The sequence below is a fragment of the Rosa chinensis genome, chromosome 3 (genome assembly GCF_002994745.2).
Source record: "Rosa chinensis cultivar Old Blush chromosome 3, RchiOBHm-V2, whole genome shotgun sequence".
NCBI classification, from domain to species: domain Eukaryota; kingdom Viridiplantae; phylum Streptophyta; class Magnoliopsida; order Rosales; family Rosaceae; genus Rosa; species Rosa chinensis.
The window spans coordinates 10,086,406-10,109,508 of record NC_037090.1 but is presented as its reverse complement, the minus strand read 5'-3'; the positions used below and the strand labels follow the sequence as shown (position 1 = coordinate 10,109,508).

The window sequence follows — 23,103 nt, the reverse complement described above, 5'->3', positions numbered from 1 at the left end:
CCGGAGCACAGCAAGGTGGATGATGACTTCTCTCTCTAAGTGAGAAAGAAGGAAAGGGCAAAAAAGTCCCAAAAATAAATAAAAAAGAATTAATTGGGTAAAGGGGAAATAATCCCTTAGAGTGTTCTGGGTAAACGGGGTTAAACAACAGTTGGTGGAGCAAATGGGCAATTTTTAGCCTAAAATCGGGTAAATGATCATTTTCCCAAAAAAAAACCACAAATGCTTTTTTTAAAGTGTTTGAGAGCTCGCCAAAAATCCTAGGTTGGCGCCGGATTTTTCAGATCAAGAGATCGTTCTCGTCCTGTGGCGGCCGTAACATAAGCCTCGCCTACGCCACTTGGTCTGCTGTTGGACAGGAATATGATGTTAACATCCAGGGAGCTCTTGAGGGGTGTTGCTTGGAGTTGTTTGAGGGCTGTTTTGGCTTCAGATTTCCGGTATGAAATCTCTGGGATGTTGATGGCCATGTAGTGTAGGATCGGAGGGCCTTGTTTCACTTCCTAGATCGACGACAGTGCTGGTTTTGGAAGTTGCTCTGGACTTTATTTTGGGCTAGGGTTTCTGTCCGGGGCCCATCTCTATGTTATTTAGTTTATCTAATTACAATAATTTTCTTGTATTAGAAAACTATGCATTTGTATGCATTCTATGTACCTCTAGAGTTTCTGGAGTAGTATCAAAGGAGAATTCTCGCTCTGTCTACATATTTAATTGTCTAATGAGTGGGTTTATAGTTATGTACCACTGTGGGTACTACAACTATCTTCTTGTCTACTGCAGAAGAGTATGTAACGGCATATTCTGATATGTCATGCAACAAATTGACACCCGTTTTGGGGTCGATTCAAAAAAATTTACATCTTATTCTTCTAAGGTAAATCAATTGTTGATCTCCTCTGTTGAGAATATATACATCCTACATGGAAAAATGAGACATTGCCTAGGAGTTTATAAGGGTTTGGGCCACTCCATCCATTGCCAATTAGTTTTGGATGTGAACCCCAGATTAATTTATCATGATATCAGAGCGGGTTATCCCACGTGTGTATGCCTCATGGCCACACGGGTTCCACGTCACCCAAAGTTGTCCATGTGTATGGCTTGAAAATTTGCCACACGTGCGGGGGCATGTTGAGAATATATACATCCCACATGAAAAAATGGAATATTGCCTATGAGTTTATAAGAGTTTGGGCTACTCCATCTATTGTCAATTAGTTTTACATGTGAACCCCAAATTAATTTATCATCATCTTCTAACAGGTTAAGAGTTTCATACACTTATCATAACATTTCATTTGAAAACCAGTATGAACTAATATAACCCTGATCATTTTGCTCTGGACTCAAGAATGAAATAACCCTGAAGGGAATAAAATGTCAAGAAAAGATAAAGGATTCAATAGTTATGTTCAGCCCTACAAGTTACATCGTATGTAAAGCACCATCCGTGAAGATGAGCATGGAGACGTATCATAACAGGAGCTGTCCTAAATAGTACGTACTACTCCTAGTCTGGCATTTTTCACTTCACCAAGTCACCGAGACGATACAGAAAGCTGCTATCTGGAATTTTTTTTAAGCTTGTGTTGTAAGACAACACGTGCCTAGTCTGGTTCTGTGTAGCTTTTACTTTGAGCGCATGCCCTAAAATTGTCAAACAACTCCAGAACTCCAGAAGGGTTTGATTAGATGGCGCGTTGCGTTTGACACACCATTACCATAATAGACCACTCAAAATGAGCTTTTGTCAGTTCATGATGCATTACCATTACTCAGATGGCTACTACAGTCGCATTTTCAATAATTGTAAATTATGTACCCTTAAAACCTTTTTTTTCTTCCTTTCAAAAAAGAAAAAAAAAACATTTTTTTCTTTGCCTATATATTCGTCTAATCTAATAATTAAACTCTTTTTCTTTTTCAAAAAGAAAAGGGAAAACATTATTGTCCTTTCCTTCTACTTACTCTCTGGTGTTGATTATTGAACCAGAAACGTGAAAAGCATTCGACCATTATTTGTGATCAAACAACTTGATTATATCATACAATATACTCTCATTCTTTTTTGGTCCGAAGCTCTGCTGAATCAACGGCGGAGCGAAGATTAGATTTCAAGTGGAGCACATAAACATAAAATGTTCAGACCAACAAAAAACAAAAACTTGGATGTTAGTCTGAAACCCATGACATTCATGTTGCTATCTCATCAACCATCCACTACACTAAACTAGTATACTGAGTAGTGAACAAACTAAATTGTATACAATATTACGAAGACACGGAACCCACTGAGCCCCCAGGTGGCTCCGCCCTTGTGCTGAACCCTAGTCCTCGTTTGGAAAGTGTTAACCTTTTTTTTTTTGGCAGAAAAGAGAACTTATATTAAAACAAAACATAATACAAAAATCCAAATTGGGCCAACCAAGAAAAAACAATAACAAAGACCCAACAGACGGGCCCATAGACTATGCTACCCAAGCTACAATCCAAGAACAGTTAGAAGATTGAGAGCAACACCAACCCGAAGAACAACACCGCCATGAAGGTCAAAACTTGAAGCACACCCAGAAGAAGGAAAACAAAACTGGCATGACTAATTTGCTATCTCACCAAGCATAAGTAACACCTTCTTAGGGGGCCCACAAGCCATGGTGGGGCCCAACCGAAACATGCATCCCGTAGCCTGATGTCCAAGCTACGCCACGGTAGTCGGAAGAGACCAAAACCTCTCCGGGAAGCTAGCTTCCCGGCCCTTGCCAATATGCCTTCACAATATGGCTTTCTAGATTAGAATAGTGATTTTTACATCTCACATCTAAGAAAATGTAAAGGAGAGGGGTTCCCTTACCTATAAATGTGACCTATCCTTCCACTTAAACTCCATCCCATTACACACTGTTAACGCTTGTATCCGTTGGATCTTATTAACGATAAGTAAAGAGAGATAGAGAGAGAGAGAGAGTTGACACGAGATGTATAGTGGTTCGCCTCCGCAGGAGCGGGAGACTACGTCCACTTGAATGTTTAACTATGTGTGTTGAGCCTTGCGGCCTAACAAGATTACAAGAGATGTAATCAATGTGTTGAGTTGTGGGAGGAGGCATTCCTTTTATAGATGAAGGAATGCTTCTCATTTACTTGTTCTTCGATGTGGGACAAGCAAAGTTACTATTCTAGTCTATTTAACATGTAGAAAGCTATGTTATGGGGGCATCTTGGCAAGGGCGGAAAGGTGGCTTCCCGACGTCGGATTTGCGACTTCCGGATACCGCCGCGTAGCCTGAACATAGGGCTACAAGATGCAAGTCTCGGTTGGGCCTCACCATGGCTTGTGGCTGTCCCGAAGAGGGTGTTACTTATGCTTAGTGATGGAGAGAACTAGCTTGCTAGTGTAGGTATGAACAAGTCCCCGAAGTCCCCGAGTAAGAGTAGCTTCTTGGTTGGGGAGTTCAAATCATGAAGTCATCAAGCATAAGTAACATCCGAGAGGCGCACGGCCTCTACAAGTCCCCGAGCTCCGCAAGCAAGAAGGGACTCGCTATCCTGTATCACAAAAGACAAAAATTCGTAAGTGCATGAGAGAATGGGGCGTCGCCCTGCCGCATGGCGGTAGGTCGTAGACCATAGACTCGTGGAGCCCGGAGGCTAGACCATATGTAAGGAAACGTGAAAAAGTGTAGTGCCCGGAGGCTAGACCACATGTAAGAAGCATTGTGAACCAAGAGCGTAATTAAAGCATGTTGGATAAGTGTAGTGAGTTAGGTGTTCGAGCAAGTTGGGTGTAGGCGCTATATGAGCGTGCGGGGCGTTGCCCAAGCGAGTCGCGGCCATGCTTTGATACCCAAGCGAGTCGTAACCGTTTCGCAAGCGTTTATCCGAGCATGTTTAATTGACCTATAAGTGTCACAAGGTTCTAGATGAATGTCACATGAAAGTGAATTTAAGCATCTATGTGTGTAGCATGTACTTGTAGGAAAGTTGCTAATAACATTTTGTAGGTATGCTTAATGGTCATGGAGACATGTATAGACATGACAATAGCTCTAATTGCAAGAGCGTAAGAGATAAGATAAAGTGACTTATCTTATGCCGAGTTGGAGGCTAGTGGAGTGTGGCCGAGCGTGACGGTCCATTGTTCCGACGAAACATCATAGTAGAAAGCTAATGATTTTGCTGACTGAAACGGTGCTTGTGCCTCTTTAACATAAGAGAAATGGTTAGTAATCAATCCATGTAGTTTAATTGATTAAACATGTGTATACGAATCATGGGTAAGTATGGCGTGTAATGATCAATTTCATGTGAAAGTGGAGAGGTAAGATATAGAAATGAAACAAACGTACTAGATTACTGTGTAACATCCGCTAGTGGATATTTGCATGGGATGATGCTTGACCATGTATACTTGGTATGATAGTTGGTATCTATGAATTGTCATAGAGATGCTGGGCAATGTGATAAGGACAATTGATGAAATCATGCTATAAGTAACCAAGTACGTGTACCTGTCATGCTTGACATGTGTGATAAGAAAGCCATGTGATATTTTCATGGTAATGTATCCGTGTGATATTGCATGTAACAGCTATGTACTGAGAAAGCCATGCTCGACATGTGTGCCTTCTAATGTGGATTTCAAAGTGGCCATGAGATGAGTTTGCATATACATGGGTAGACCTTGTAAACATGTGGATGAAAGGTACGCTCTGTCAAAGTATGCATGAGTACTGACACTTAGCCGCCAGTTGACGCTGACAACCAACTCACATGCAGGCACGTGAATGACTTAAACAAAAAGCATGTTGATGGCACAGTTCTGTGTGTACAGAATAACGAGATAAGAAGTACTTATCGTGATAGTTGCAAATGAACTCAAACCAGATCTTCGGATCGCAGTGATAGCTGGACCTGATAGCTGGCTCTGCCCGAGCGGTAAATCTTAGCAGAGAAGCTCGGCGGAGGTTGCCCAGTCGCTGGCGGAGCTTTGCCGGCGGAGGTTGCTAGCTGTCAGCGGGGTGTGCAGCGGAGACGTGCGCAGCAGTGGGCGGAGCATTTGGCCCGTGAGTTGGGCGGTGGTGTGCCGCCGGTGACTCCTAGTGGGGGAGTTCGGCGAAGCCTGGTGTGCACTTGGAGGTGCAACTTGCAGCAGGGATTGCTCAACGGAGTCCGGCAGAGCGGAGGCGGTGCTGAGAAGAAGAGTCAGGCGGAGCTGGTTCGGCGGAACAGAGGACCAGAGCTGCAGAACTGGGGTCCGGCGGAACATGGAGTTCGGCGGAAGCTGGAGCTTGGTGGCGAACATTTCCGGCGGACTGGGTCAGCGGTTGCTGCCGTGAGCAGAGGAGTTGGGCGGAGGAATTGCCGCTGATGGATCCTTGGCTGCTGGTGGTGCAACATCAGAAGAGGTGCTGGCCTTGCTGCTGGTTGGATCTGGCGGAGGAAGGTTAGGCCAGCGGTGAAGCTATCCGGCAAACGTTGCTAACGCAGTGTACCGGCCTGCCGGCGGAGGTTTTGCCGCTAGCGTCTCCTGGCGGATCGGGTTGTCGCTGACGGAGCTGTGATGGTGCCAGCGGAGTGCGCTGGGCTTTGCTCGCCGGCGGTTTGGCGGAGATGCCGGTTGGCTGATGAAGATGGTAGTTCTTGGCGGAGCTTTTGCCGTTGAAGAAGTGTGGCGGAGCGGATCGTCATTGCCTTGTTGTTGGGTGCCCAGAGAAGATTTCTGGGTGTCCAGAGAAATGTGGCGCCCAGAATTTTTTTTTTTTTTTTTTTTTTGCAGTCAGCGTTGACCAAGCCTTGATGTGAGTTGACCTGCTCCGCCGGGGGTTGACCGACTCCGCCGGGCGTTGACCGACCCCGCCGGGCGTTGACCGACCCCGCTGGGCGTTGACCGGACCAGCTGGGCTTTGACCGGACCAGCTGGGCGTTGACCGACTCCGCCGGGCGTTGACCGGACCCTAATTTGATGTTGAATGAGCGTTGACTTCGACGCTTTCGGGTCAAAGTTCGTGGTAGGTGACTAAGCCTTTGTGTGTCGGCTTCCCACAGACGGCGCCAATTGTTAACGCTTGTATCCGTTGGATCTTATTAACGATAAGTAAAGAGAGATAGAGAGAGAGAGAGTTGACACGAGATGTATAGTGGTTCGCCTCCGCAGGAGCGGGAGACTACGTCCACTTGAATGTTTAACTATGTGTGTTGAGCCTTGCGGCCTAACAAGATTACAAGAGATGTAATCAATGTGTTGAGTTGTGGGAGGAGGCATTCCTTTTATAGATGAAGGAATGCTTCTCATTTACTTGTTCTTCGATGTGGGACAAGCAAAGTTACTATTCTAGTCTATTTAACATGTAGAAAGCTATGTTATGGGGGCATCTTGGCAAGGGCGGAAAGGTGGCTTCCCGACGTCGGATTTGCGACTTCCGGATACCGCCGCGTAGCCTGAACATAGGGCTACAAGATGCAAGTCTCGGTTGGGCCTCACCATGGCTTGTGGATGTCCCGAAGAGGGTGTTACTTATGCTTAGTGATGGAGAGAACTAGCTTGCTAGTGTAGGTATGAACACACACTTTGTAATCCTTGCGGCCCAAACTCATACAGTGCAACACTTCAAGTGAACGTAGTTTCCTGCTAAGGCGGAAAACAAACCACTATACATCTTGTGTCTCTCTCTCACACACTCTCTCTCTCTCTTTATTTATCGTTAATTGTTAATTAGAGCCTTTGGTTTCTAATATTAACATTGGTGCCGTCTGTGGGAAGCCAACACAAAGGCTTCGTCACGTACCATGAACTTTGACCCGCAAGTGTCAAGTCAACGCTCGGTCATCATCAAATTAGGGTTGGTCAACGCCCATCGGGGCCGGTCAACATTTAGTCAACGCCTATAGGGTCAGTCAACACTGATAAGGTTGATCAACTCCAACTTAACCAAAAAAAAAATTACGCCAATTTGCTCTGGACACCCAGAGGTCCACTTCGGCATTCTTCAGTCATCATCAGCGCCCCCGCTGAACTGTATACCGCTAGCCTATAAATTAGTGGAGCTCATCTCTTCGACGCAGCAAGCACCGTACTCTGCCAAGCTTGCTTAACGCGAGTGTATATATATTTATATATACATATATATATATATATATATAATAGTGCAAATTTCCTCTGGACACCCAGAATTTACTCTGGGCACCAAGTCCTATTCTTCTTGGCGTGTTGAACGACACCAGGTTCTCCGCTGAAAACCATCAACCAATACCACAATCACCGCTGGCCATACACTGCTAGCAATCATCCGCTAGGCAACCTCCATTGCACAACGCAACCATCAGTGGCAAAATTCCTCCGCTAAGCTCCATCAGCGGCACCGGAAAACTTTCTCCACTAGGCGGCAAGAATCAACGTTCAACTCATTATTCAATGTCCATCATTGCCTTCCGCCAGCAACCGCCAGATCACTGGCTTCCGCCAAACCAAGCAAGGCTCTGCCCATCTTTCTTCGATCATCATCAGAACCTTGACGCAGCTCTTCGTTCAGCGTCAGCATCATCAATCTGTGCAATCTTTGCATTAAGGCCGCTAGTCTTCTTCAATCAGCGATATGAAGAGAGGCTTGTAGCCTGCTAGCCCGCCAGCCGCTATGTAGCCACGTTCGCCAAGCATCGTACACTAACAGTCCCTCAAGCAACAATCAACCAAGTGACAGCGTCAATCGCTAACTGCTGAGCGACAGCGTCAACCGCTAACTGCTGAGTGACAACATCAACCCAAACTAGCGGCACGTCGACCCGGACTGAAGGCCTTCAAGCTCTAGTCAATGTGTCATCAGCCTTGATTTGGTGATTGATCAGCGTCATCCCATCTTCGTCAAGCTTCAATGGCACCTTCGATCAACGTCAAGGGCCTTCAATCGGCGTCAAGTGCCTTTGATCAGCGGCAAGAGCAGCGCCAGCGTGTCAGCTACAACATCCAGCCTTGGACCATCGAGCATACGATGTTTAACGGACAACAATCAATGGTTGTAACCATTGAGGTCTTCATCAGACTAGCTACCACTGGTTCTTGTTTACTGATATTTGTCGTCCAAGAAGCTTATTGTGGGTACCTTGAAAATTGATCAGGACACCCACGTGCACCCACTTTCGTCTGGACATCTAGCGAGCAAACCCACTAGTGGACGTCTGCGGTGATGTTTCCAGTTCTAGCAGCACAGAATCTTCTCTCAAGAGAATAGACATAAAGAAAGATAAGCTTCTCTCATTTAAACACTAATGGATACAAACAAAACATGCCTCTTTTTTAAAACTTGAGCTATCATAAGTTGAAGACAGCATGACTCTTAGTTTGATGCCACCTCTCAATAATATGATACACTTGTCAATACACAATTACATATATGTGTGCTTGGGCTCCTGCTGTCAACATTAAGCATGTTTAATCCATGTCCATTGACCGCGTGTCCCAACTAAAGTGTAACATGATTCGTATATGTGCTACTGTGATACTATAATAGTGCATTATATATATAATTCATAATAGTGCAGGTCAATGCATATAAATGATTCACAAATATGATACTTTCATATTCAATATCATGTACAACTCAATGCATATAACGGATAATCATCTTATTCCATCTAATTATATGTTGGCAGTTTCTTTGCCACCTAAAAGTGGCAATATATATCCTCTCTTGTGATTAATGAAGCATGCCTATCTATCAAGCTTTTGATATTTATAATCTTCTAATTCTCAGTTAACTGTTCATCGGCTTATGAACAGTACCCGCTCGAGCCGAGCCGACATTTTGAAATTACGGTTTTGCCCTCCATTCTTTGCTTAATTGCGGTTTGCTGTTTGGCTTGGGTATAAAAGACGCTGAGGTGATAGAAGCGATCCTTTTTCCCTTTCTTCGTTCTTGGCTGATCTCTGCGTTTCTGTTGTTGATAGAGTGAAAAGAGAGGGAGAGAATTGCAGTGCTGTGTGTTGTGATAGTGTTTGTTTTCCTTTTATGTTTTGTTTCGGTGGACGCGACCTTTTTTCTTTCTCTTCGTTTTTGCCTCAGCTCTGCATTCTTGGGAGAGAGTTGCAGAGAATAGGTTCTGCATGTTGCGATCGTATTTGTTTTCTTTCCATTTAGGGTTTGTTTGTTCCTTGCATGTGACTGATTTGGGTTTTCGGTGATGGAGGAGTTCATGTTAGTAACGAGATGGAAGACGAAGATTGGAATTAGATCGGGGAAAGTAAGAGAGTACTTTCTTTGGCGATTTTGTTTTGTTGGCGATTTCGGGTTTGTTTGGTTGTATTAGGGCCTGTCGCTATTAATTTGGATCAGAGGGTCGGTTTTGAAGAGAGAGAGAGAGAGAATGGTTGTCGTTCAGACCCAAAAAAAAAAAAAAAAGGAGAAGAAAGGTTTGTGGTGTTTGAAGAGAGAGAGAAGAGGATTTGGTTTCGACAGTACCGAATTTGTGGCTTTAGCGAGTTTGACAAAAGTTTGTGTGTAAGTTTTCTGCTTCTGCTGCTATTGCTTTTTTCAGTTTCTGTGTGATTCGGTTTTTGAGTGGGTCTTTTGTTGTTGGTGGTTTTGAATTGGTATGGGTTTCTGCGTTTTGGGGGGTTTTGTTTGTCTGCGGGTCTGGGTTGTTGATTATTGATTGGAGAGGTTTCAAGTTATGATTTCACTGTATGTTATATCGGTGGGGATGTTATTAGAATCTCTTAGATTGTTTTTTGTTCTGTAATTAAAGGCTTAATAATAGAATCTAACATGTAAATGCATATGCATGTAATTCTTTAAATTCCAAGTTCTAATATCCATATTGAGTTGATAAAACCGTTTCTATTATCTACATTAACCCAAAGCAGTCTCTTAACCCAAAACCCAATCCAATTTAAGATAAGAGGTTATTGAGTCGGCCTCTTGCTTCGTTTTGGTTTGTTTCTTATTTTCAGTCAGTTTTTTTTTTCTTTTTTCCTATGTCATTGTACATTGTTTTTAACCAGCAAATTGATATATGTTTGTTGTCTTAGAAGTACGTCTCTTTCTGTTTTGAAATTGTGATTGCCCCAATATTTTGATAGCTTGGAGATTTATTTGTCTGGTATGAATGTGAAACAAGAATCATTGACAAAGTTCCAGTGGTGATCATGTGCTCAGAGAACATCCTCAGTTGAATCGATAGGTATGTTCTTGGACCAAGCATGATTGTTTGATAGGTATGTTTTTGTTTGATTAAAAAAAAAGATGATTATCTGTTGAAATTTTAATTTTATAAACCTCCAGACTGAGTTTTATGTTAAGAGAGGTTTGCATAATATGAGTTGATCAATGAATTTGATAAGATTTTTGAGCTTGATAATCATGGATTTGATCTAGATATGTACCTAATTGTTGTTAGGTTTCTTATGCGTCTAAAGCATACAGTGGCAATTTTTTAGTTGTGTGATCTGTGGTCAAGATGATTTGTGAGTTTTCCTTTTATGTTATGCTTTAGGTGAGATAGCTTATTATATCTTTGACATGAATCTAAGGAAGCAAAACATGAATTTGGGTATTTGGTTTTGATTGTAGTGGTTTGCTAGATAGCTTATTATATCTTTGATTTAATACAGAAAAGCAGCTTCCAAGAGCCGTACTTGAAATCAAGAGCCTGGATGTGTTCTGATCATCATTGTGAGTACCCTACTTTTGTCTACCTCCAAACTGTGCAAACTTTAATTATTATTCAATTTGCATGAATGAGTTCATAAACATTAGCTCTATATCAAAATCAGGTAATGAATTTATGGTTTGTATATGAGTAAAAGAAATTTGATTAGTAAGAGCTAACTGGGAGTGACTGTTTTGAAGGATTAAAGTTAGAGATAGAAGTTAAAATGGATTTTGTGTTTATGCTTTTGTTTTGAGTTACCCTTTTAGGCTTTTGTTTTGATCTTTGAGTGAGATGTAAAATCAGACCGTGTGGAATTGATCATAGCTATAGCGTTTTCATAATTTGTTTATTCTTTACCTTTGATGTTTCAAAAATTTCCGGTTTTGCACATTTAAACCACTGGAATATTTGTATAAAAGAAGAAGTATCTGAGTAGAAACAAGTAAGAATATGCTTTTGTTAATTTTTTTTCTTTTCTTTTAGAGAATAGTCTGAAAAGATAATGAAGACATAATTTTAACTGTTATTCTTTTACTAGCCCGAATTTGTTTTATGGAATAAGATTTAATCGTATAAGACCGTAAAATTGGTGTACTGTTATGGAATGATGGAATTAAGTTTGACTAAGTGACTAAAGTCGATGCTTATATTTGAAATAACAATGTATGCATGATAGGAGCATTTTAATGTGATATTTTAATAGTTAATTCCTCACATTTTGCTTAGTTAATTCCTTAACGAATCGATTTTTAACTCAATTTCTATTTTCTTAGGTACATTGGAGTAAATGATGGTGAAATGAGCATTAGGTCCACACTTACCTATAAATGGTGGAGAAAAATGGAAATGAACTAAAATGTCAATTTTACACATTTTCATACTCCGGCTAGGAGAAACCAAGCCAAGCAAGGAAGAAGGAGCGACCGCCTGACCAAATGAACTTCAAATGAGCTGAAACTTTCCAGATCCATTCTAGACACCCAAAGGAACATTTCATATGAAGAGTGCAAGATCCAGATAGAAGTGGAAGGCCTTCAAAAGATCGGTCCAAAGTTCTGACTAAAAGACGAAAACTGAAAGTCGGACCTGAACGTATTCTGGAAGCATTTCCGGCCAAAATACATTTCTAAAAGATCTGAAATTTTACCAGGGTAATCTACATTCATGGGGGAATATTTGTTATGAAGAAGTCTTTGGCATAATCTAAACTTTCGGTGGAGATAAAATTGAAGTAAATGAGTAGGAAATCCATCATCATCATCACCCAAAAACATTCCATGTTTTAGGGTGTAATCATCATGTTTTCTCCATCATTTCTCACACTAATCCACCATCATCATCACCCAAAAACATTCCATGTTTTAGGGTGTAATCATCATGTTTTCTCCATCATTTCTCACACTAATCCACCATCATCATCACCCAAAAACATTCCATGTTTTAGGGTGTAATCATCATTTCTCTTTCTTTTCCATATTCTACAAATCACTTTCATACTCCACTTTCATTATTTTTCTTCCACTCATCATTTCACTCTTCTTTTTCTTCCCTATATAAACACCTTCTCCTCTCATTCTAAAACACAATTCCTTCATCCATCTCATCTTCTTTGTCTCTCCATTTCCTTTCCATTTTCCTATAGACATTCCTTCATCCATTCCATCTTCTTTGTCTCTCCATTTCCTTTCCATTTTCCCACACCAATTCCTTCACCCATTTCATCTTCTTGTCTCACCATTTCCTCTCCATTTTCCTTAGTCACCATTCCAAACACATTCCTTCATCCATTCCATCTCCTTGTCTCTCCATTTCCTCTCCATATTTCTTTTCCATTCTCTAGTTTTCTTGTTCTTCATTTTCAAGCCAAGAGAAAGAGAAGCCATGCAATACATCAATTTCCCAACCGCCATCCACCCTTGTGTCGTTCCTAGAAGATTGCTTGCTTTCAAGGATCTTCAAGTTCTTCGTCTCAAGGCTTTATCATTCATCTTTCAAGGTGTATTATATCCTTTCTCTTGTTTTCTTTGTTTGATTTTGTAAAACTATGAATTCTAGTTAACAAATAATGTTAAGGGCAAAGTTTAAAGCCCGTTTATATGTTTTGAGATAAAGTTGTGATTTCTATATGTTGATTTTTATGTTGCTTATGTGGGTTTGTTTAATTAAATTTGCATGATAGAAAACTTTTGTATTTTAATCTTATGTGGTTGCAAACACTTAGGGTTTTGATATAATTGGTGCTAGGTTTAAGAACATGAAATCGACTTTTCGTTTTGTGTAAACTTGAATCAAAGTAGTAAAGGTTTTGTGCAAAGACCGAATTTAATTAAAGAGGATTGCAATTAGGTGGACTTTTCCATACTAAGTTGTACACTTGAGTTGATAGCCTTTCTCTATGTCTAATGCGTTGAACATGTCATGATTGACTAGCTTTCTAGGGCTTGATTGCATGTTTGATAGGATTAATCTAGGTGCTTTCGCTTAGGTTAATTAGCATTGAAAAGTAAAATATGGGAAATCATTTGCTTTCGAATGTTTCACATGATCAACTCCTCTCTCATGACATTTAAAATCAACTATAGGAATTGTAATTGGATTTCTTGCATATGGATGTGGTTTTGATCTTTGTTCCTTGCGATCCACCCTTGTATATATGTTTTTATATTTTCTTTATTTTATTTATTTTAATTTTCAATTCTATAATTCTTAAAACCCTCCCCCCTTATTTTTGTTCACTTGTATATATTTATTCTTTATTTTATTTTTGTAAATAATACTTTTCTTTATTTGTTACACAATTACAGGTGTACCCTCAATCCCCGGAATAGAACGATCCCTACTTACTTATACTACTAACGATATTTTCAGGGTTAAATTATGCGCTTCCCAAGAGCGCATCAATTTTTGGCGCCGTTGCCGGGGATTGAAAAATCACTTGCTATATTGTGTCATTTATTGTATATATTTGTTGTATATAAATTGTTTGAAACTTAGTTTAAATGTTATTTATATTATTGAACATGAATTTTAATTGTAGGTTGTAAATTGAGAGGAATAGGTGAAGTCTCTTTTGTTAATATTGGCCTAAACCCCTTATAGGTACCTAGCTCAGGTCCCTTAAGGTTGAGGGCGGCCTTTATTAACACTTGTTGAACTGTCTTCACACTTATGAACTTTTTCATCTTAGTAAGAAAGCCTATGTGAAATGGTGTCTAGGAAGGGGACAACGTTCATGACGGGTTTTTGAATCCAGAAGTGCTTGCAAATGGGCATAAACCACAATGTGGGAGTAGCTCATGCCAAAATGGATTTTTCCTCTCGTGTTCGTCCTCCCCCACCTGGCCATTTCAGTAAGGTTGCCCAAAAGATTTGAAAGGGAGTTTGTGTCTAGGCGACTATACTTGGGCCGCACGTCCACTTGATTTACCGCTTGGAATTTGATTCGATATCAATAATGTTTATAATAAAAGAAATACTTGTGAATACTCTATACGTGTAAATTATTTTGTTGTTTCATACTTTAAACTTGTAAAAATACTTTTCACGTTTTATACTCACTTGAGTACTTAACTTGTGTCTTATGTACAATATACTTGTTAATTATACTTGTAGTTTGTAATTAATATTTATACTTGTTTTTATTTTGTATTTCTTTGTTAATTATAGTTACTAACTTTATTTAATGTAGGTACCGTCTGGCTGCAAGACGTAAAATACAAGCGCTACTTGGGAGGCAACCCAATTCAGAATATAATCAGATTTGCTTTCTCTTTCCCTATTTCTTTTTATTTTTCAATTTTTTTCTCTATTGTTTTTATTTTAGGATTTGTTTTCGTAAATGTCTTCTATCTATGCTTACTTATTTCATTGCATGCTTTTAATTGATTACATTGAGGATAATGCAATATTTAAGTGTGGGGGAAGGGATTTATATTTTTGTCTTTCATTTTGAGTCCTATATATATATATATATTTTTTTTTTTGTCTTTTATTTTTGAGTCCTATATTTTAAAAAATATATATATATATATAAAATAAAATAAAAATATATATATAATAATAAAAAAAAAAATTTACACTATACTAAGCCATGTCTGCATCTCCGTAGGAGTTGAGGCTGAGCTCAAGGGAAATGCGAAAGCCACTCGCCCGCATACCGCTCCTCCAAAGGAGTAAATGGAGGTACAAGTCTAGGCTGAAAGACTATAAACATTAAGCGCTGCTTGGGAGGCAACCCAATTCCAACGTAGCTGTGGAGGAGTCGTCAACGCAGATTTGCTTTCTCTTTCCCTTTTACTTCTCCAATTTTCCTTTGTTTTAGTAGTCATTTTCGTAAATTTCATCCCTATATGCTTAAGTGTCTCATTGCATGCTAATAATTGATTACATTGAGGACAATGCAATATTTAAGTGTGGGGGAAGGGATTTACACTTTTATCTTGAGTCATATATATTGAAAAATACAAAAAAAATCAAAAAATGTCAAAAATTTAAAAAAAAATTTGGTTACTTTTGTTTGTTTTTGAGTCTTAGGATGCTCCTAACGTCTAGGATGAACATGTCTCCGAATTCATGGCTGAAGGTTTTCACAATCAAAATAGAACTTAATTGAATTCTGTGGTTAATCGACATTGTGATGTTTGTATGAAGATTTGAGATAGGATTGTAACTTGGTTCATTAAGCATGCTAGGATTAAGTCTGATTCATTTGACCCAAGTGAGCTGTTGAGCTAAAATACTTTCTTTTTGAGTGCTTACTGATAATTTCAGAATTTCATGGCTATATTTGCAAAACCTCATCTTTCTTTGAAAATCCAATGATCATGTGCCATAGATTTTAATGGACTATAGAGTACTAGAACTCGGCTGTTGTGACTGTCAAAACTTGTATGCCATAATATGCACTGATCCTGGATAGGATAGAAGGCATTAGGGTAACCACCATAGCCAAACAAGCATGTGTCCCCAATTGTGCCCGTCGTGGGACTCCTTAGAATGAACCCCTTTGAGCCTACGTTGAAAACCTTTGTTTCATCACCCTCACTACCCTACCATGAGCTTAGTACAGGATATCTCTACCCTTGTCTTAAGGACTTAGTAGAGCATGACATAGTATGTAGGGGTGACGATGAAAGACAAGTGTGGGGTGGGGAAAATCCAAGAAAAAAAAAAAAAAAAAAAATTTGCCTTGAAAAAAAAAAAGAAAAAAAAAAAAGAAAGAAAGAAAAGCGGCAAAAGAGAAGAAAACTCTTGGGAAAATGTTGAAGTGTGGTTTTGGACTTGCAAATTTGTAGAAGGCTCAAAGTTGAAAATTATGCCTTTGTCCATTCCCATGTTGGTTAGAGTGAAGGTTTGGCCCAAAACAATGATATTTGGTCTACAAAAATGATGACATAAGGTGGTCCTTATATGCTCTGCTAGGTCCTTAGGATTTTTTTGTATCCTTAATCTTCATTTCAAAAACCCTAGCTTAGCCCCATTACAACCTGTTTTAAGTGCTGACTTGATCCTTGAGATGGGCAGTGTTTGGTTAGTGGAGTCAGTTACGCAGTCGAGCTTATGGTTTAGGTCCATTTGTGCACTTAGTCATTTCATGAGGTCTTTAAAAATTCTTCACAAAATGTGTTTATTGATGAAATATGCAAGCTGTTTGTTGCCTTACAATTTGTTCTCTTGCATATACTTGAGTGTGAAGCTTTTAAGCATAGCCATTTCTGAGAGAAAAATCGAGAGTATGCCCTGTGAGTTTGGATTGGACTTGTTCGAAACATGCTATCATTCACTGTATAACTTAAGTTCTCCATATCTTGCTTAGTCATATGAATGTCACAGGTTTATTAACCATGGAATTATCTTTGTGATTTTGATTAAGTGTTTAACGTGAAAGCCATGAGTTTGGAGTCTCTGAGACAACAGTTAGGAGCAATAGAGTCATTTACTTGCTTTTTGTCAAGTCTTTGTTCTGTTTTGGATTTTTTTTGTTTTGTTTTGCTAAGGGACTAGCAAAAGCTAAGTGTGGGGGAATTTGATAGGAGCATTTTAATGTGATATTTTAATAGTTAATTCCTCACATTTTGCTTAGTTAATTCCTTAACGAATCGATTTTTAACTCAATTTCTATTTTCTTAGGTACATTGGAGTAAATGATGGTGAAATGAGCATTAGGTCCACACTTACCTATAAATGGTGGAGAAAAATGGAAATGAACTAAAATGTCAATTTTACACATTTTCATACTCCGGCTAGGAGAAACCAAGCCAAGCAAGGAAGAAGGAGCGACCGCCTGACCAAATGAACTTCAAATGAGCTGAAACTTTCCAGATCCATTCTAGACACCCAAAGGAACATTTCATATGAAGAGTGCAAGATCCAGATAGAAGTGGAAGGCCTTCAAAAGATCGGTCCAAAGTTCTGACTAAAAGACGAAAACTGAAAGTCGGACCTGAACGTATTCTGGAAGCATTTCCGGCCAAAATACATTTCTAAAAGATCTGAAATTTTACCAGGGTAATCTACATTCATGGGGAATATTTGTTATGAAGAAGTCTTTGGCATAATCTAAACTTTCGGTGGAGATAAAATTGAAGTAAATGAGTAGGAAATCCATCATCATCATCACCCAAAAACATTCCATGTTTTAGGGTGTAATCATCATGTTTTCTCCATCATTTCTCACACTAATCCACCATCATCATCACCCAAAAACATTCCATGTTTTAGGGTGTAATCATCATGTTTTCTCCATCATTTCTCACACTAATCCACCATCATCATCACCCAAAAACATTCCATGTTTTAGGGTGTAATCATCATTTCTCTTTCTTTTCCATATTCTACAAATCACTTTCATACTCCACTTTCATTATTTTTCTTCCACTCATCATTTCACTCTTCTTTTTCTTCCCTATATAAACACCTTCTCCTCTCATTCTAAAACACAATTCCTTCATCCATCTCATCTTCTTTGTCTCTCCATTTCCTTTCCATTTTCCTATAGACATTCCTTCATCCATTCCATCTTCTTTGTCTCTCCATTTCCTTTCCATTTTCCCACACCAATTCCTTCACCCATTTCATCTTCTTGTCTCACCATTTCCTCTCCATTTTCCTTAGTCACCATTCCAAACACATTCCTTCATCCATTCCATCTCCTTGTCTCTCCATTTCCTCTCCATATTTCTTTTCCATTCTCTAGTTTTCTTGTTCTTCATTTTCAAGCCAAGAGAAAGAGAAGCCATGCAATACATCAATTTCCCAACCGCCATCCACCCTTGTGTCGTTCCTAGAAGATTGCTTGCTTTCAAGGATCTTCAAGTTCTTCGTCTCAAGGCTTTATCATTCATCTTTCAAGGTGTATTATATCCTTTCTCTTGTTTTCTTTGTTTGATTTTGTAAAACTATGAATTCTAGTTAACAAATAATGTTAAGGGCAAAGTTTAAAGCCCGTTTATATGTTTTGAGATAAAGTTGTGATTTCTATATGTTGATTTTTATGTTGCTTATGTGGGTTTGTTTAATTAAATTTGCATGATAGAAAACTTTTGTATTTTAATCTTATGTGGTTGCAAACACTTAGGGTTTTGATATAATTGGTGCTAGGTTTAAGAACATGAAATCGACTTTTCGTTTTGTGTAAACTTGAATCAAAGTAGTAAAGGTTTTGTGCAAAGACCGAATTTAATTAAAGAGGATTGCAATTAGGTGGACTTTTCCATACTAAGTTGTACACTTGAGTTGATAGCCTTTCTCTATGTCTAATGCGTTGAACATGTCATGATTGACTAGCTTTCTAGGGCTTGATTGCATGTTTGATAGGATTAATCTAGGTGCTTTCGCTTAGGTTAATTAGCATTGAAAAGTAAAATATGGGAAATCATTTGCTTTCGAATGTTTCACATGATCAACTCCTCTCTCATGACATTTAAAATCAACTATAGGAATTGTAATTGGATTTCTTGCATATGGATGTGGTTTTGATCTTTGTTCCTTGCGATCCACCCTTGTATATATGTTTTTATATTTTCTTTATTTTATTTATTTTAATTTTCAATTCTATAATTCTTAAAACCCTCCCCCTTATTTTTGTTCACTTGTATATATTTATTCTTTATTTTATTTTTGTAAATAATACTTTTCTTTATTTGTTACACAATTACAGGTGTACCCTCAATCCCCGGAATAGAACGATCCCTACTTACTTATACTACTAACGATATTTTCAGGGTTAAATTATGCGCTTCCCAAAAGCGACATCAATGCATCACACACTAGCACAAATATACTTGAACTTGGCCAAAAGGCCAAGAACATAGATGTGTTTCCAGATACATGGGTGTTTTGTAACCAGATTAGTTTTGGGTAGTATGATGTATGTATTCTTTATGCTACTTCAGCAGATGTTACTTCATTTACAATGCTTTTCTGGTGTTCTTGATTGTTAGGTCTTTATTATACGTTTCTCAGTTTATGTCATTTATACTTAACAGAACAAGAAAGAAAGAAAGAGGGTGAGGGAGGTGGGGATTTTGAAGAAGGATCCCGAGATCCTGAAGGAGCAGATTGATAAGTTGAATAAGCAAAGTAAGTTTACCTAATGCTTTTTGTTCAAAGTCATAAGTCTACTTTCATCAGTCTCAAACCAAGAGGTCTGTTAATAGAGTGGTCATAAATACTTATAGATCCAGTATTTTGGATATCTAAAAACTATAGAAAGACTGAAAGTGATGCTCATCTAAAAACTAAACTTGGTAAAACAGAGTGTAAGCTGTGTTTGTTTTATTCATCAGCTTATATTTTTACTTATATGAGTTACAGGTTTCTTTCAATATTTTTTAAAACATATATATACATGTTTTATTTGCTGCTACCTTTTTAGTCAGATTTGGATTTTGGTTTGTGTTACTGATTTTCTACTTTTGTCTTCAGTTTTCCAATATGCAATTAGTTAGTTTCCCATTTTATACACACACACACATGGTTTTTAATATGTGATTTCATTTTCATGTTCGTAACCTCTTCTGTTTCGGATAATATTAGAATCTATCATTTAAAAGAAATGGATCAGACAGAATCAACTTCACCAACTCCAGATCATTTCAATAGCGTAGAGACAGATAGAGAAGCATACTAAATCCTAGGCCTACCAAAATAGGAACAAAACAGTAATTAAAAAAATAAGAACACTTGAAGAAAGCTAATCTTTATACACTTTTGATATGTTTACAGTATGCCTTAAACCCTGAAATAACTACTGCAAAGTTGGTTTAGCTCTAGAGTTCATGTGTCACTTTTAGCTGTAAACCAAAACTCTTACCTTAATTACTTGCATAACTGGGTAGTAGTATGGGATCATGCAGAAAAAACAAAAATATCAATGGCCCTCCTTGCTTATATTCTTCCAGGTCCTATCCTTACTACTGGAATTGATGTATTGGCAATTGTTTTTTTCCTTTACAATCTTCTTATTGAGCTCTCCACTTCCCCTTTCTGAATTTGTCATAATGAAACATACTATTGTCATAATTGAATGTTTCTAGATGGTACAATAATATGCAAGTGTCATCCACTACAAACTCAATTTCTAGATTCAAAATATTTTGTACTCGCCAAAGTTCAATTAAATTTGGATTTGTTTAGGATTTGAATTTGTCCATGGATCAGTTTGATATCTGAATAAATCTTGCAATTTTGTTTTGCTTTGTTGTGCATTTTCAGCTTTGTGATCAAATGATTTGCAGTGACACAGAAGTTGTAACATGAGAAAACAACAGAAAACACAACTTATTTGACGTCAGTGCTAATCCTCTATTTTGATGACAGGAAAGGCAGCATTAAACCAGCAGCATCATCCATGGAGACCTTCAACAAAGAGAAAACAAACTAAAGTGTGATGACACTTTTTATGTACAAAGAACTGGAGGAAGCAACTTTTTGGACAACCTCCACAGCTGTTAACTACCAGGCTAACAACCTTTTGGCAACACATATGCTAACAGACATCATCATCTGTTTTTGACAAATACATCAAGCAATAATTGTAATTAAGTTAGCCTACAACTGTACCTATTTTTTGCAAGCTGTTCGAACAGCAAATGTAAGTATCTTTTGAACATTACCATAATATCTACATTAGTGGTGATGTTACTAAAACATGATCTACATCTTCTGTTATAAAACTTACTTCTTAGCTATATTCTGCATCCTTAAAACTGTCAGATTCTATTCCAAAACCCGCAGCAACGCGCGGGCACCTATTCTAGTTCTTACTATGTCTTTGTGTTATCTTAGTCAAATCCTACTTGAGCTATTACATCACAAACAACACATGGTACATGATTAATACACTTTGCTGGGTTACATATATAACATGCTCATCCTTGACTTTGTCTCAAAGCCCACATGAGTATACTATGCTTAGATTACCTCAGTACATCTTGCATATACTCCCATGGCTGTACATCTCACTGCATGTGAATTGCACCTTTTTGAAGTAGCAAATAGCAATGAACTTTGGTCCATACTCAATCTAGTCAGTCTAGTTCAGTGTATGGATTGATATATGCAAAGTGACTATTTGGGTATCAATCTCTATATATAGGCTCCAGGGCCTAGTACTTACGTGATGACTTATTGAAAATGTTTCTTTAACATTTCATTGCCAAATTTGAAATGTATATGAGGCAATCAAACATGTCAACTTATACACTTTGCTTACAATTTTATAAAAGTATATAAGCAAATTATTGATGTTGATTTTACAAATCCACATATTAATAATTTATTTTGTTTCAAGGAAATTCAACTATTTCTATCGAGCATTCAACCGCAACTATGAGTTGACATACATCATCGGAGCACTTTATCTGCCAAAGCAATGAAGCGTCCTACTTAGACAAATCCAACATGATGTAGGTACTTATATAAATTTCAACTCCAACTCGCCCAAATCTGCATAAGATAAGTAACTACATCTTATCTTTTACGCTCTTGCAATTAGAGCTATTGCTATGCCTTTTGTAACGCCCCAAACCGCACCTCACCAGCTTGGGCACGTCACAGTGCCGCGGGGCTCTAAAATATAAACCGAAAGCTCGATTTACATTCTAGAGGACCGCTAGGCATTTTGTTAGAAAACTTTTTGCAAAACACAGCAGAAGCTACCGATATTTTTGAGGTGAAAATCCTTGAATTGTTAGGTTCAATCTGTTCGTCTAGACTTGAACTGAAAGCTCACTCAAGAGGTTCAAAATTTAAGGAATAAGAATTTAGCTAGATTTGACCCAAGAATAGTTTCACACAAGTTCCGGGACACAAAGTTTGAGAAATGGAAATCAGAATAAAGCCCAGAAGGTGGTTTACCAAACTTGATCTGCACACCCAGCTCCGTCCGCCATTGTCCCTTCACCAGTGCACAGTACCTGCATCCATACTGTTGTAGGGGGTGAGCTTTCGTCCTCACTGCTCAACAGGAACTCTACCTCAACTAGACTCAAAACCAATAAACAAATATTTGGGCTGCCCAGTATGAAAACATATTCAAATATTTAAAAGAACGACAAACTTTAATGTTTTTCAACTTGAAAACCGATGCATGACCCTTAAATAAATACGGAGCCAAAACCACGTATTACCTGATGGTCGGTCCCATAGACCCACTACACGACCTTACCTCAAATTATTTTATCACCAGGTAAGCGTAGCGAGAGCGTCCGCTACCTAGCTACACACACGTACCGGGCCCGTTATTACGATCGAAATATCCGGACGACCGGCGTAACTAACCCTCCAGAGGTTAAGGGGATCGAACCCAAGGAAGTCAGAGCCACCCTTCGCTCTCGAGCCATCACACATTTTCTCACTGATTGGTTAGTATGCATTGCATTTTACATAACCAACCCATACCACTTATCATGCATCACATTAATAAAATATATAAGAAACTCGCAAACCGAGGAGAGTCCTGAATCCCCTACTTGGATTCCGGTGCTTGCTTTCACGTATTCCGAGAGTCGCGAACCTTTTGTTCCTCGGGTAACTGTAGTCCTAGATTTCGACATTTCGATAGTTCATAACTTTTGAACAGTTAAACGAAATCTCAACGATTAATATATCGTCCAACCCCAACTTTTCCTGGTTTGACCCAGAGTTGACCACATTTGACCATTTGACCATGTTTGACCAATTGTAATAGGTTCGATAATTAACCCAAATTACCGAACATTTTACTTAAATCACGATATCGACCATACATATATTGAGTGCACCCGATTACTAAGGCCACCCAATATATATATATGCTTATATATCAATTTCTTTCACTTTCTATCCATTTAACATATGCACAAGCATTAAACATGTTTCCAATTTCGTCAACAATGTATCTCAAATTTACTTAACAATTTCGTCGCATGGTAATTTGATGGTATTTACTATGGACACCCAATACTTTTCCGATTT

General features: G+C 38.7%; 1 long non-coding RNA gene across 2 annotated transcripts; it reads left to right on the top strand.

Annotated features, from left to right (window-relative positions):
- The first annotated feature begins 9,502 nt into the window (after positions 1–9,502).
- LOC112193331 lies at positions 9,503–20,855 on the top strand. 2 transcript variants are annotated; one of them, XR_002933875.2, is made up of 4 exons: positions 9,503–10,176; positions 10,607–10,667; positions 19,134–19,227; positions 20,467–20,855. It is a non-coding gene; the product is annotated as an uncharacterized LOC112193331 (long non-coding RNA). The 2 variants fall into 2 exon arrangements; XR_005808172.1 differs by lacking the exons at positions 9,503–10,176; positions 10,607–10,667 and adding an exon at positions 18,782–19,015.
- The last annotated feature ends 2,248 nt before the right edge of the window (positions 20,856–23,103 follow it).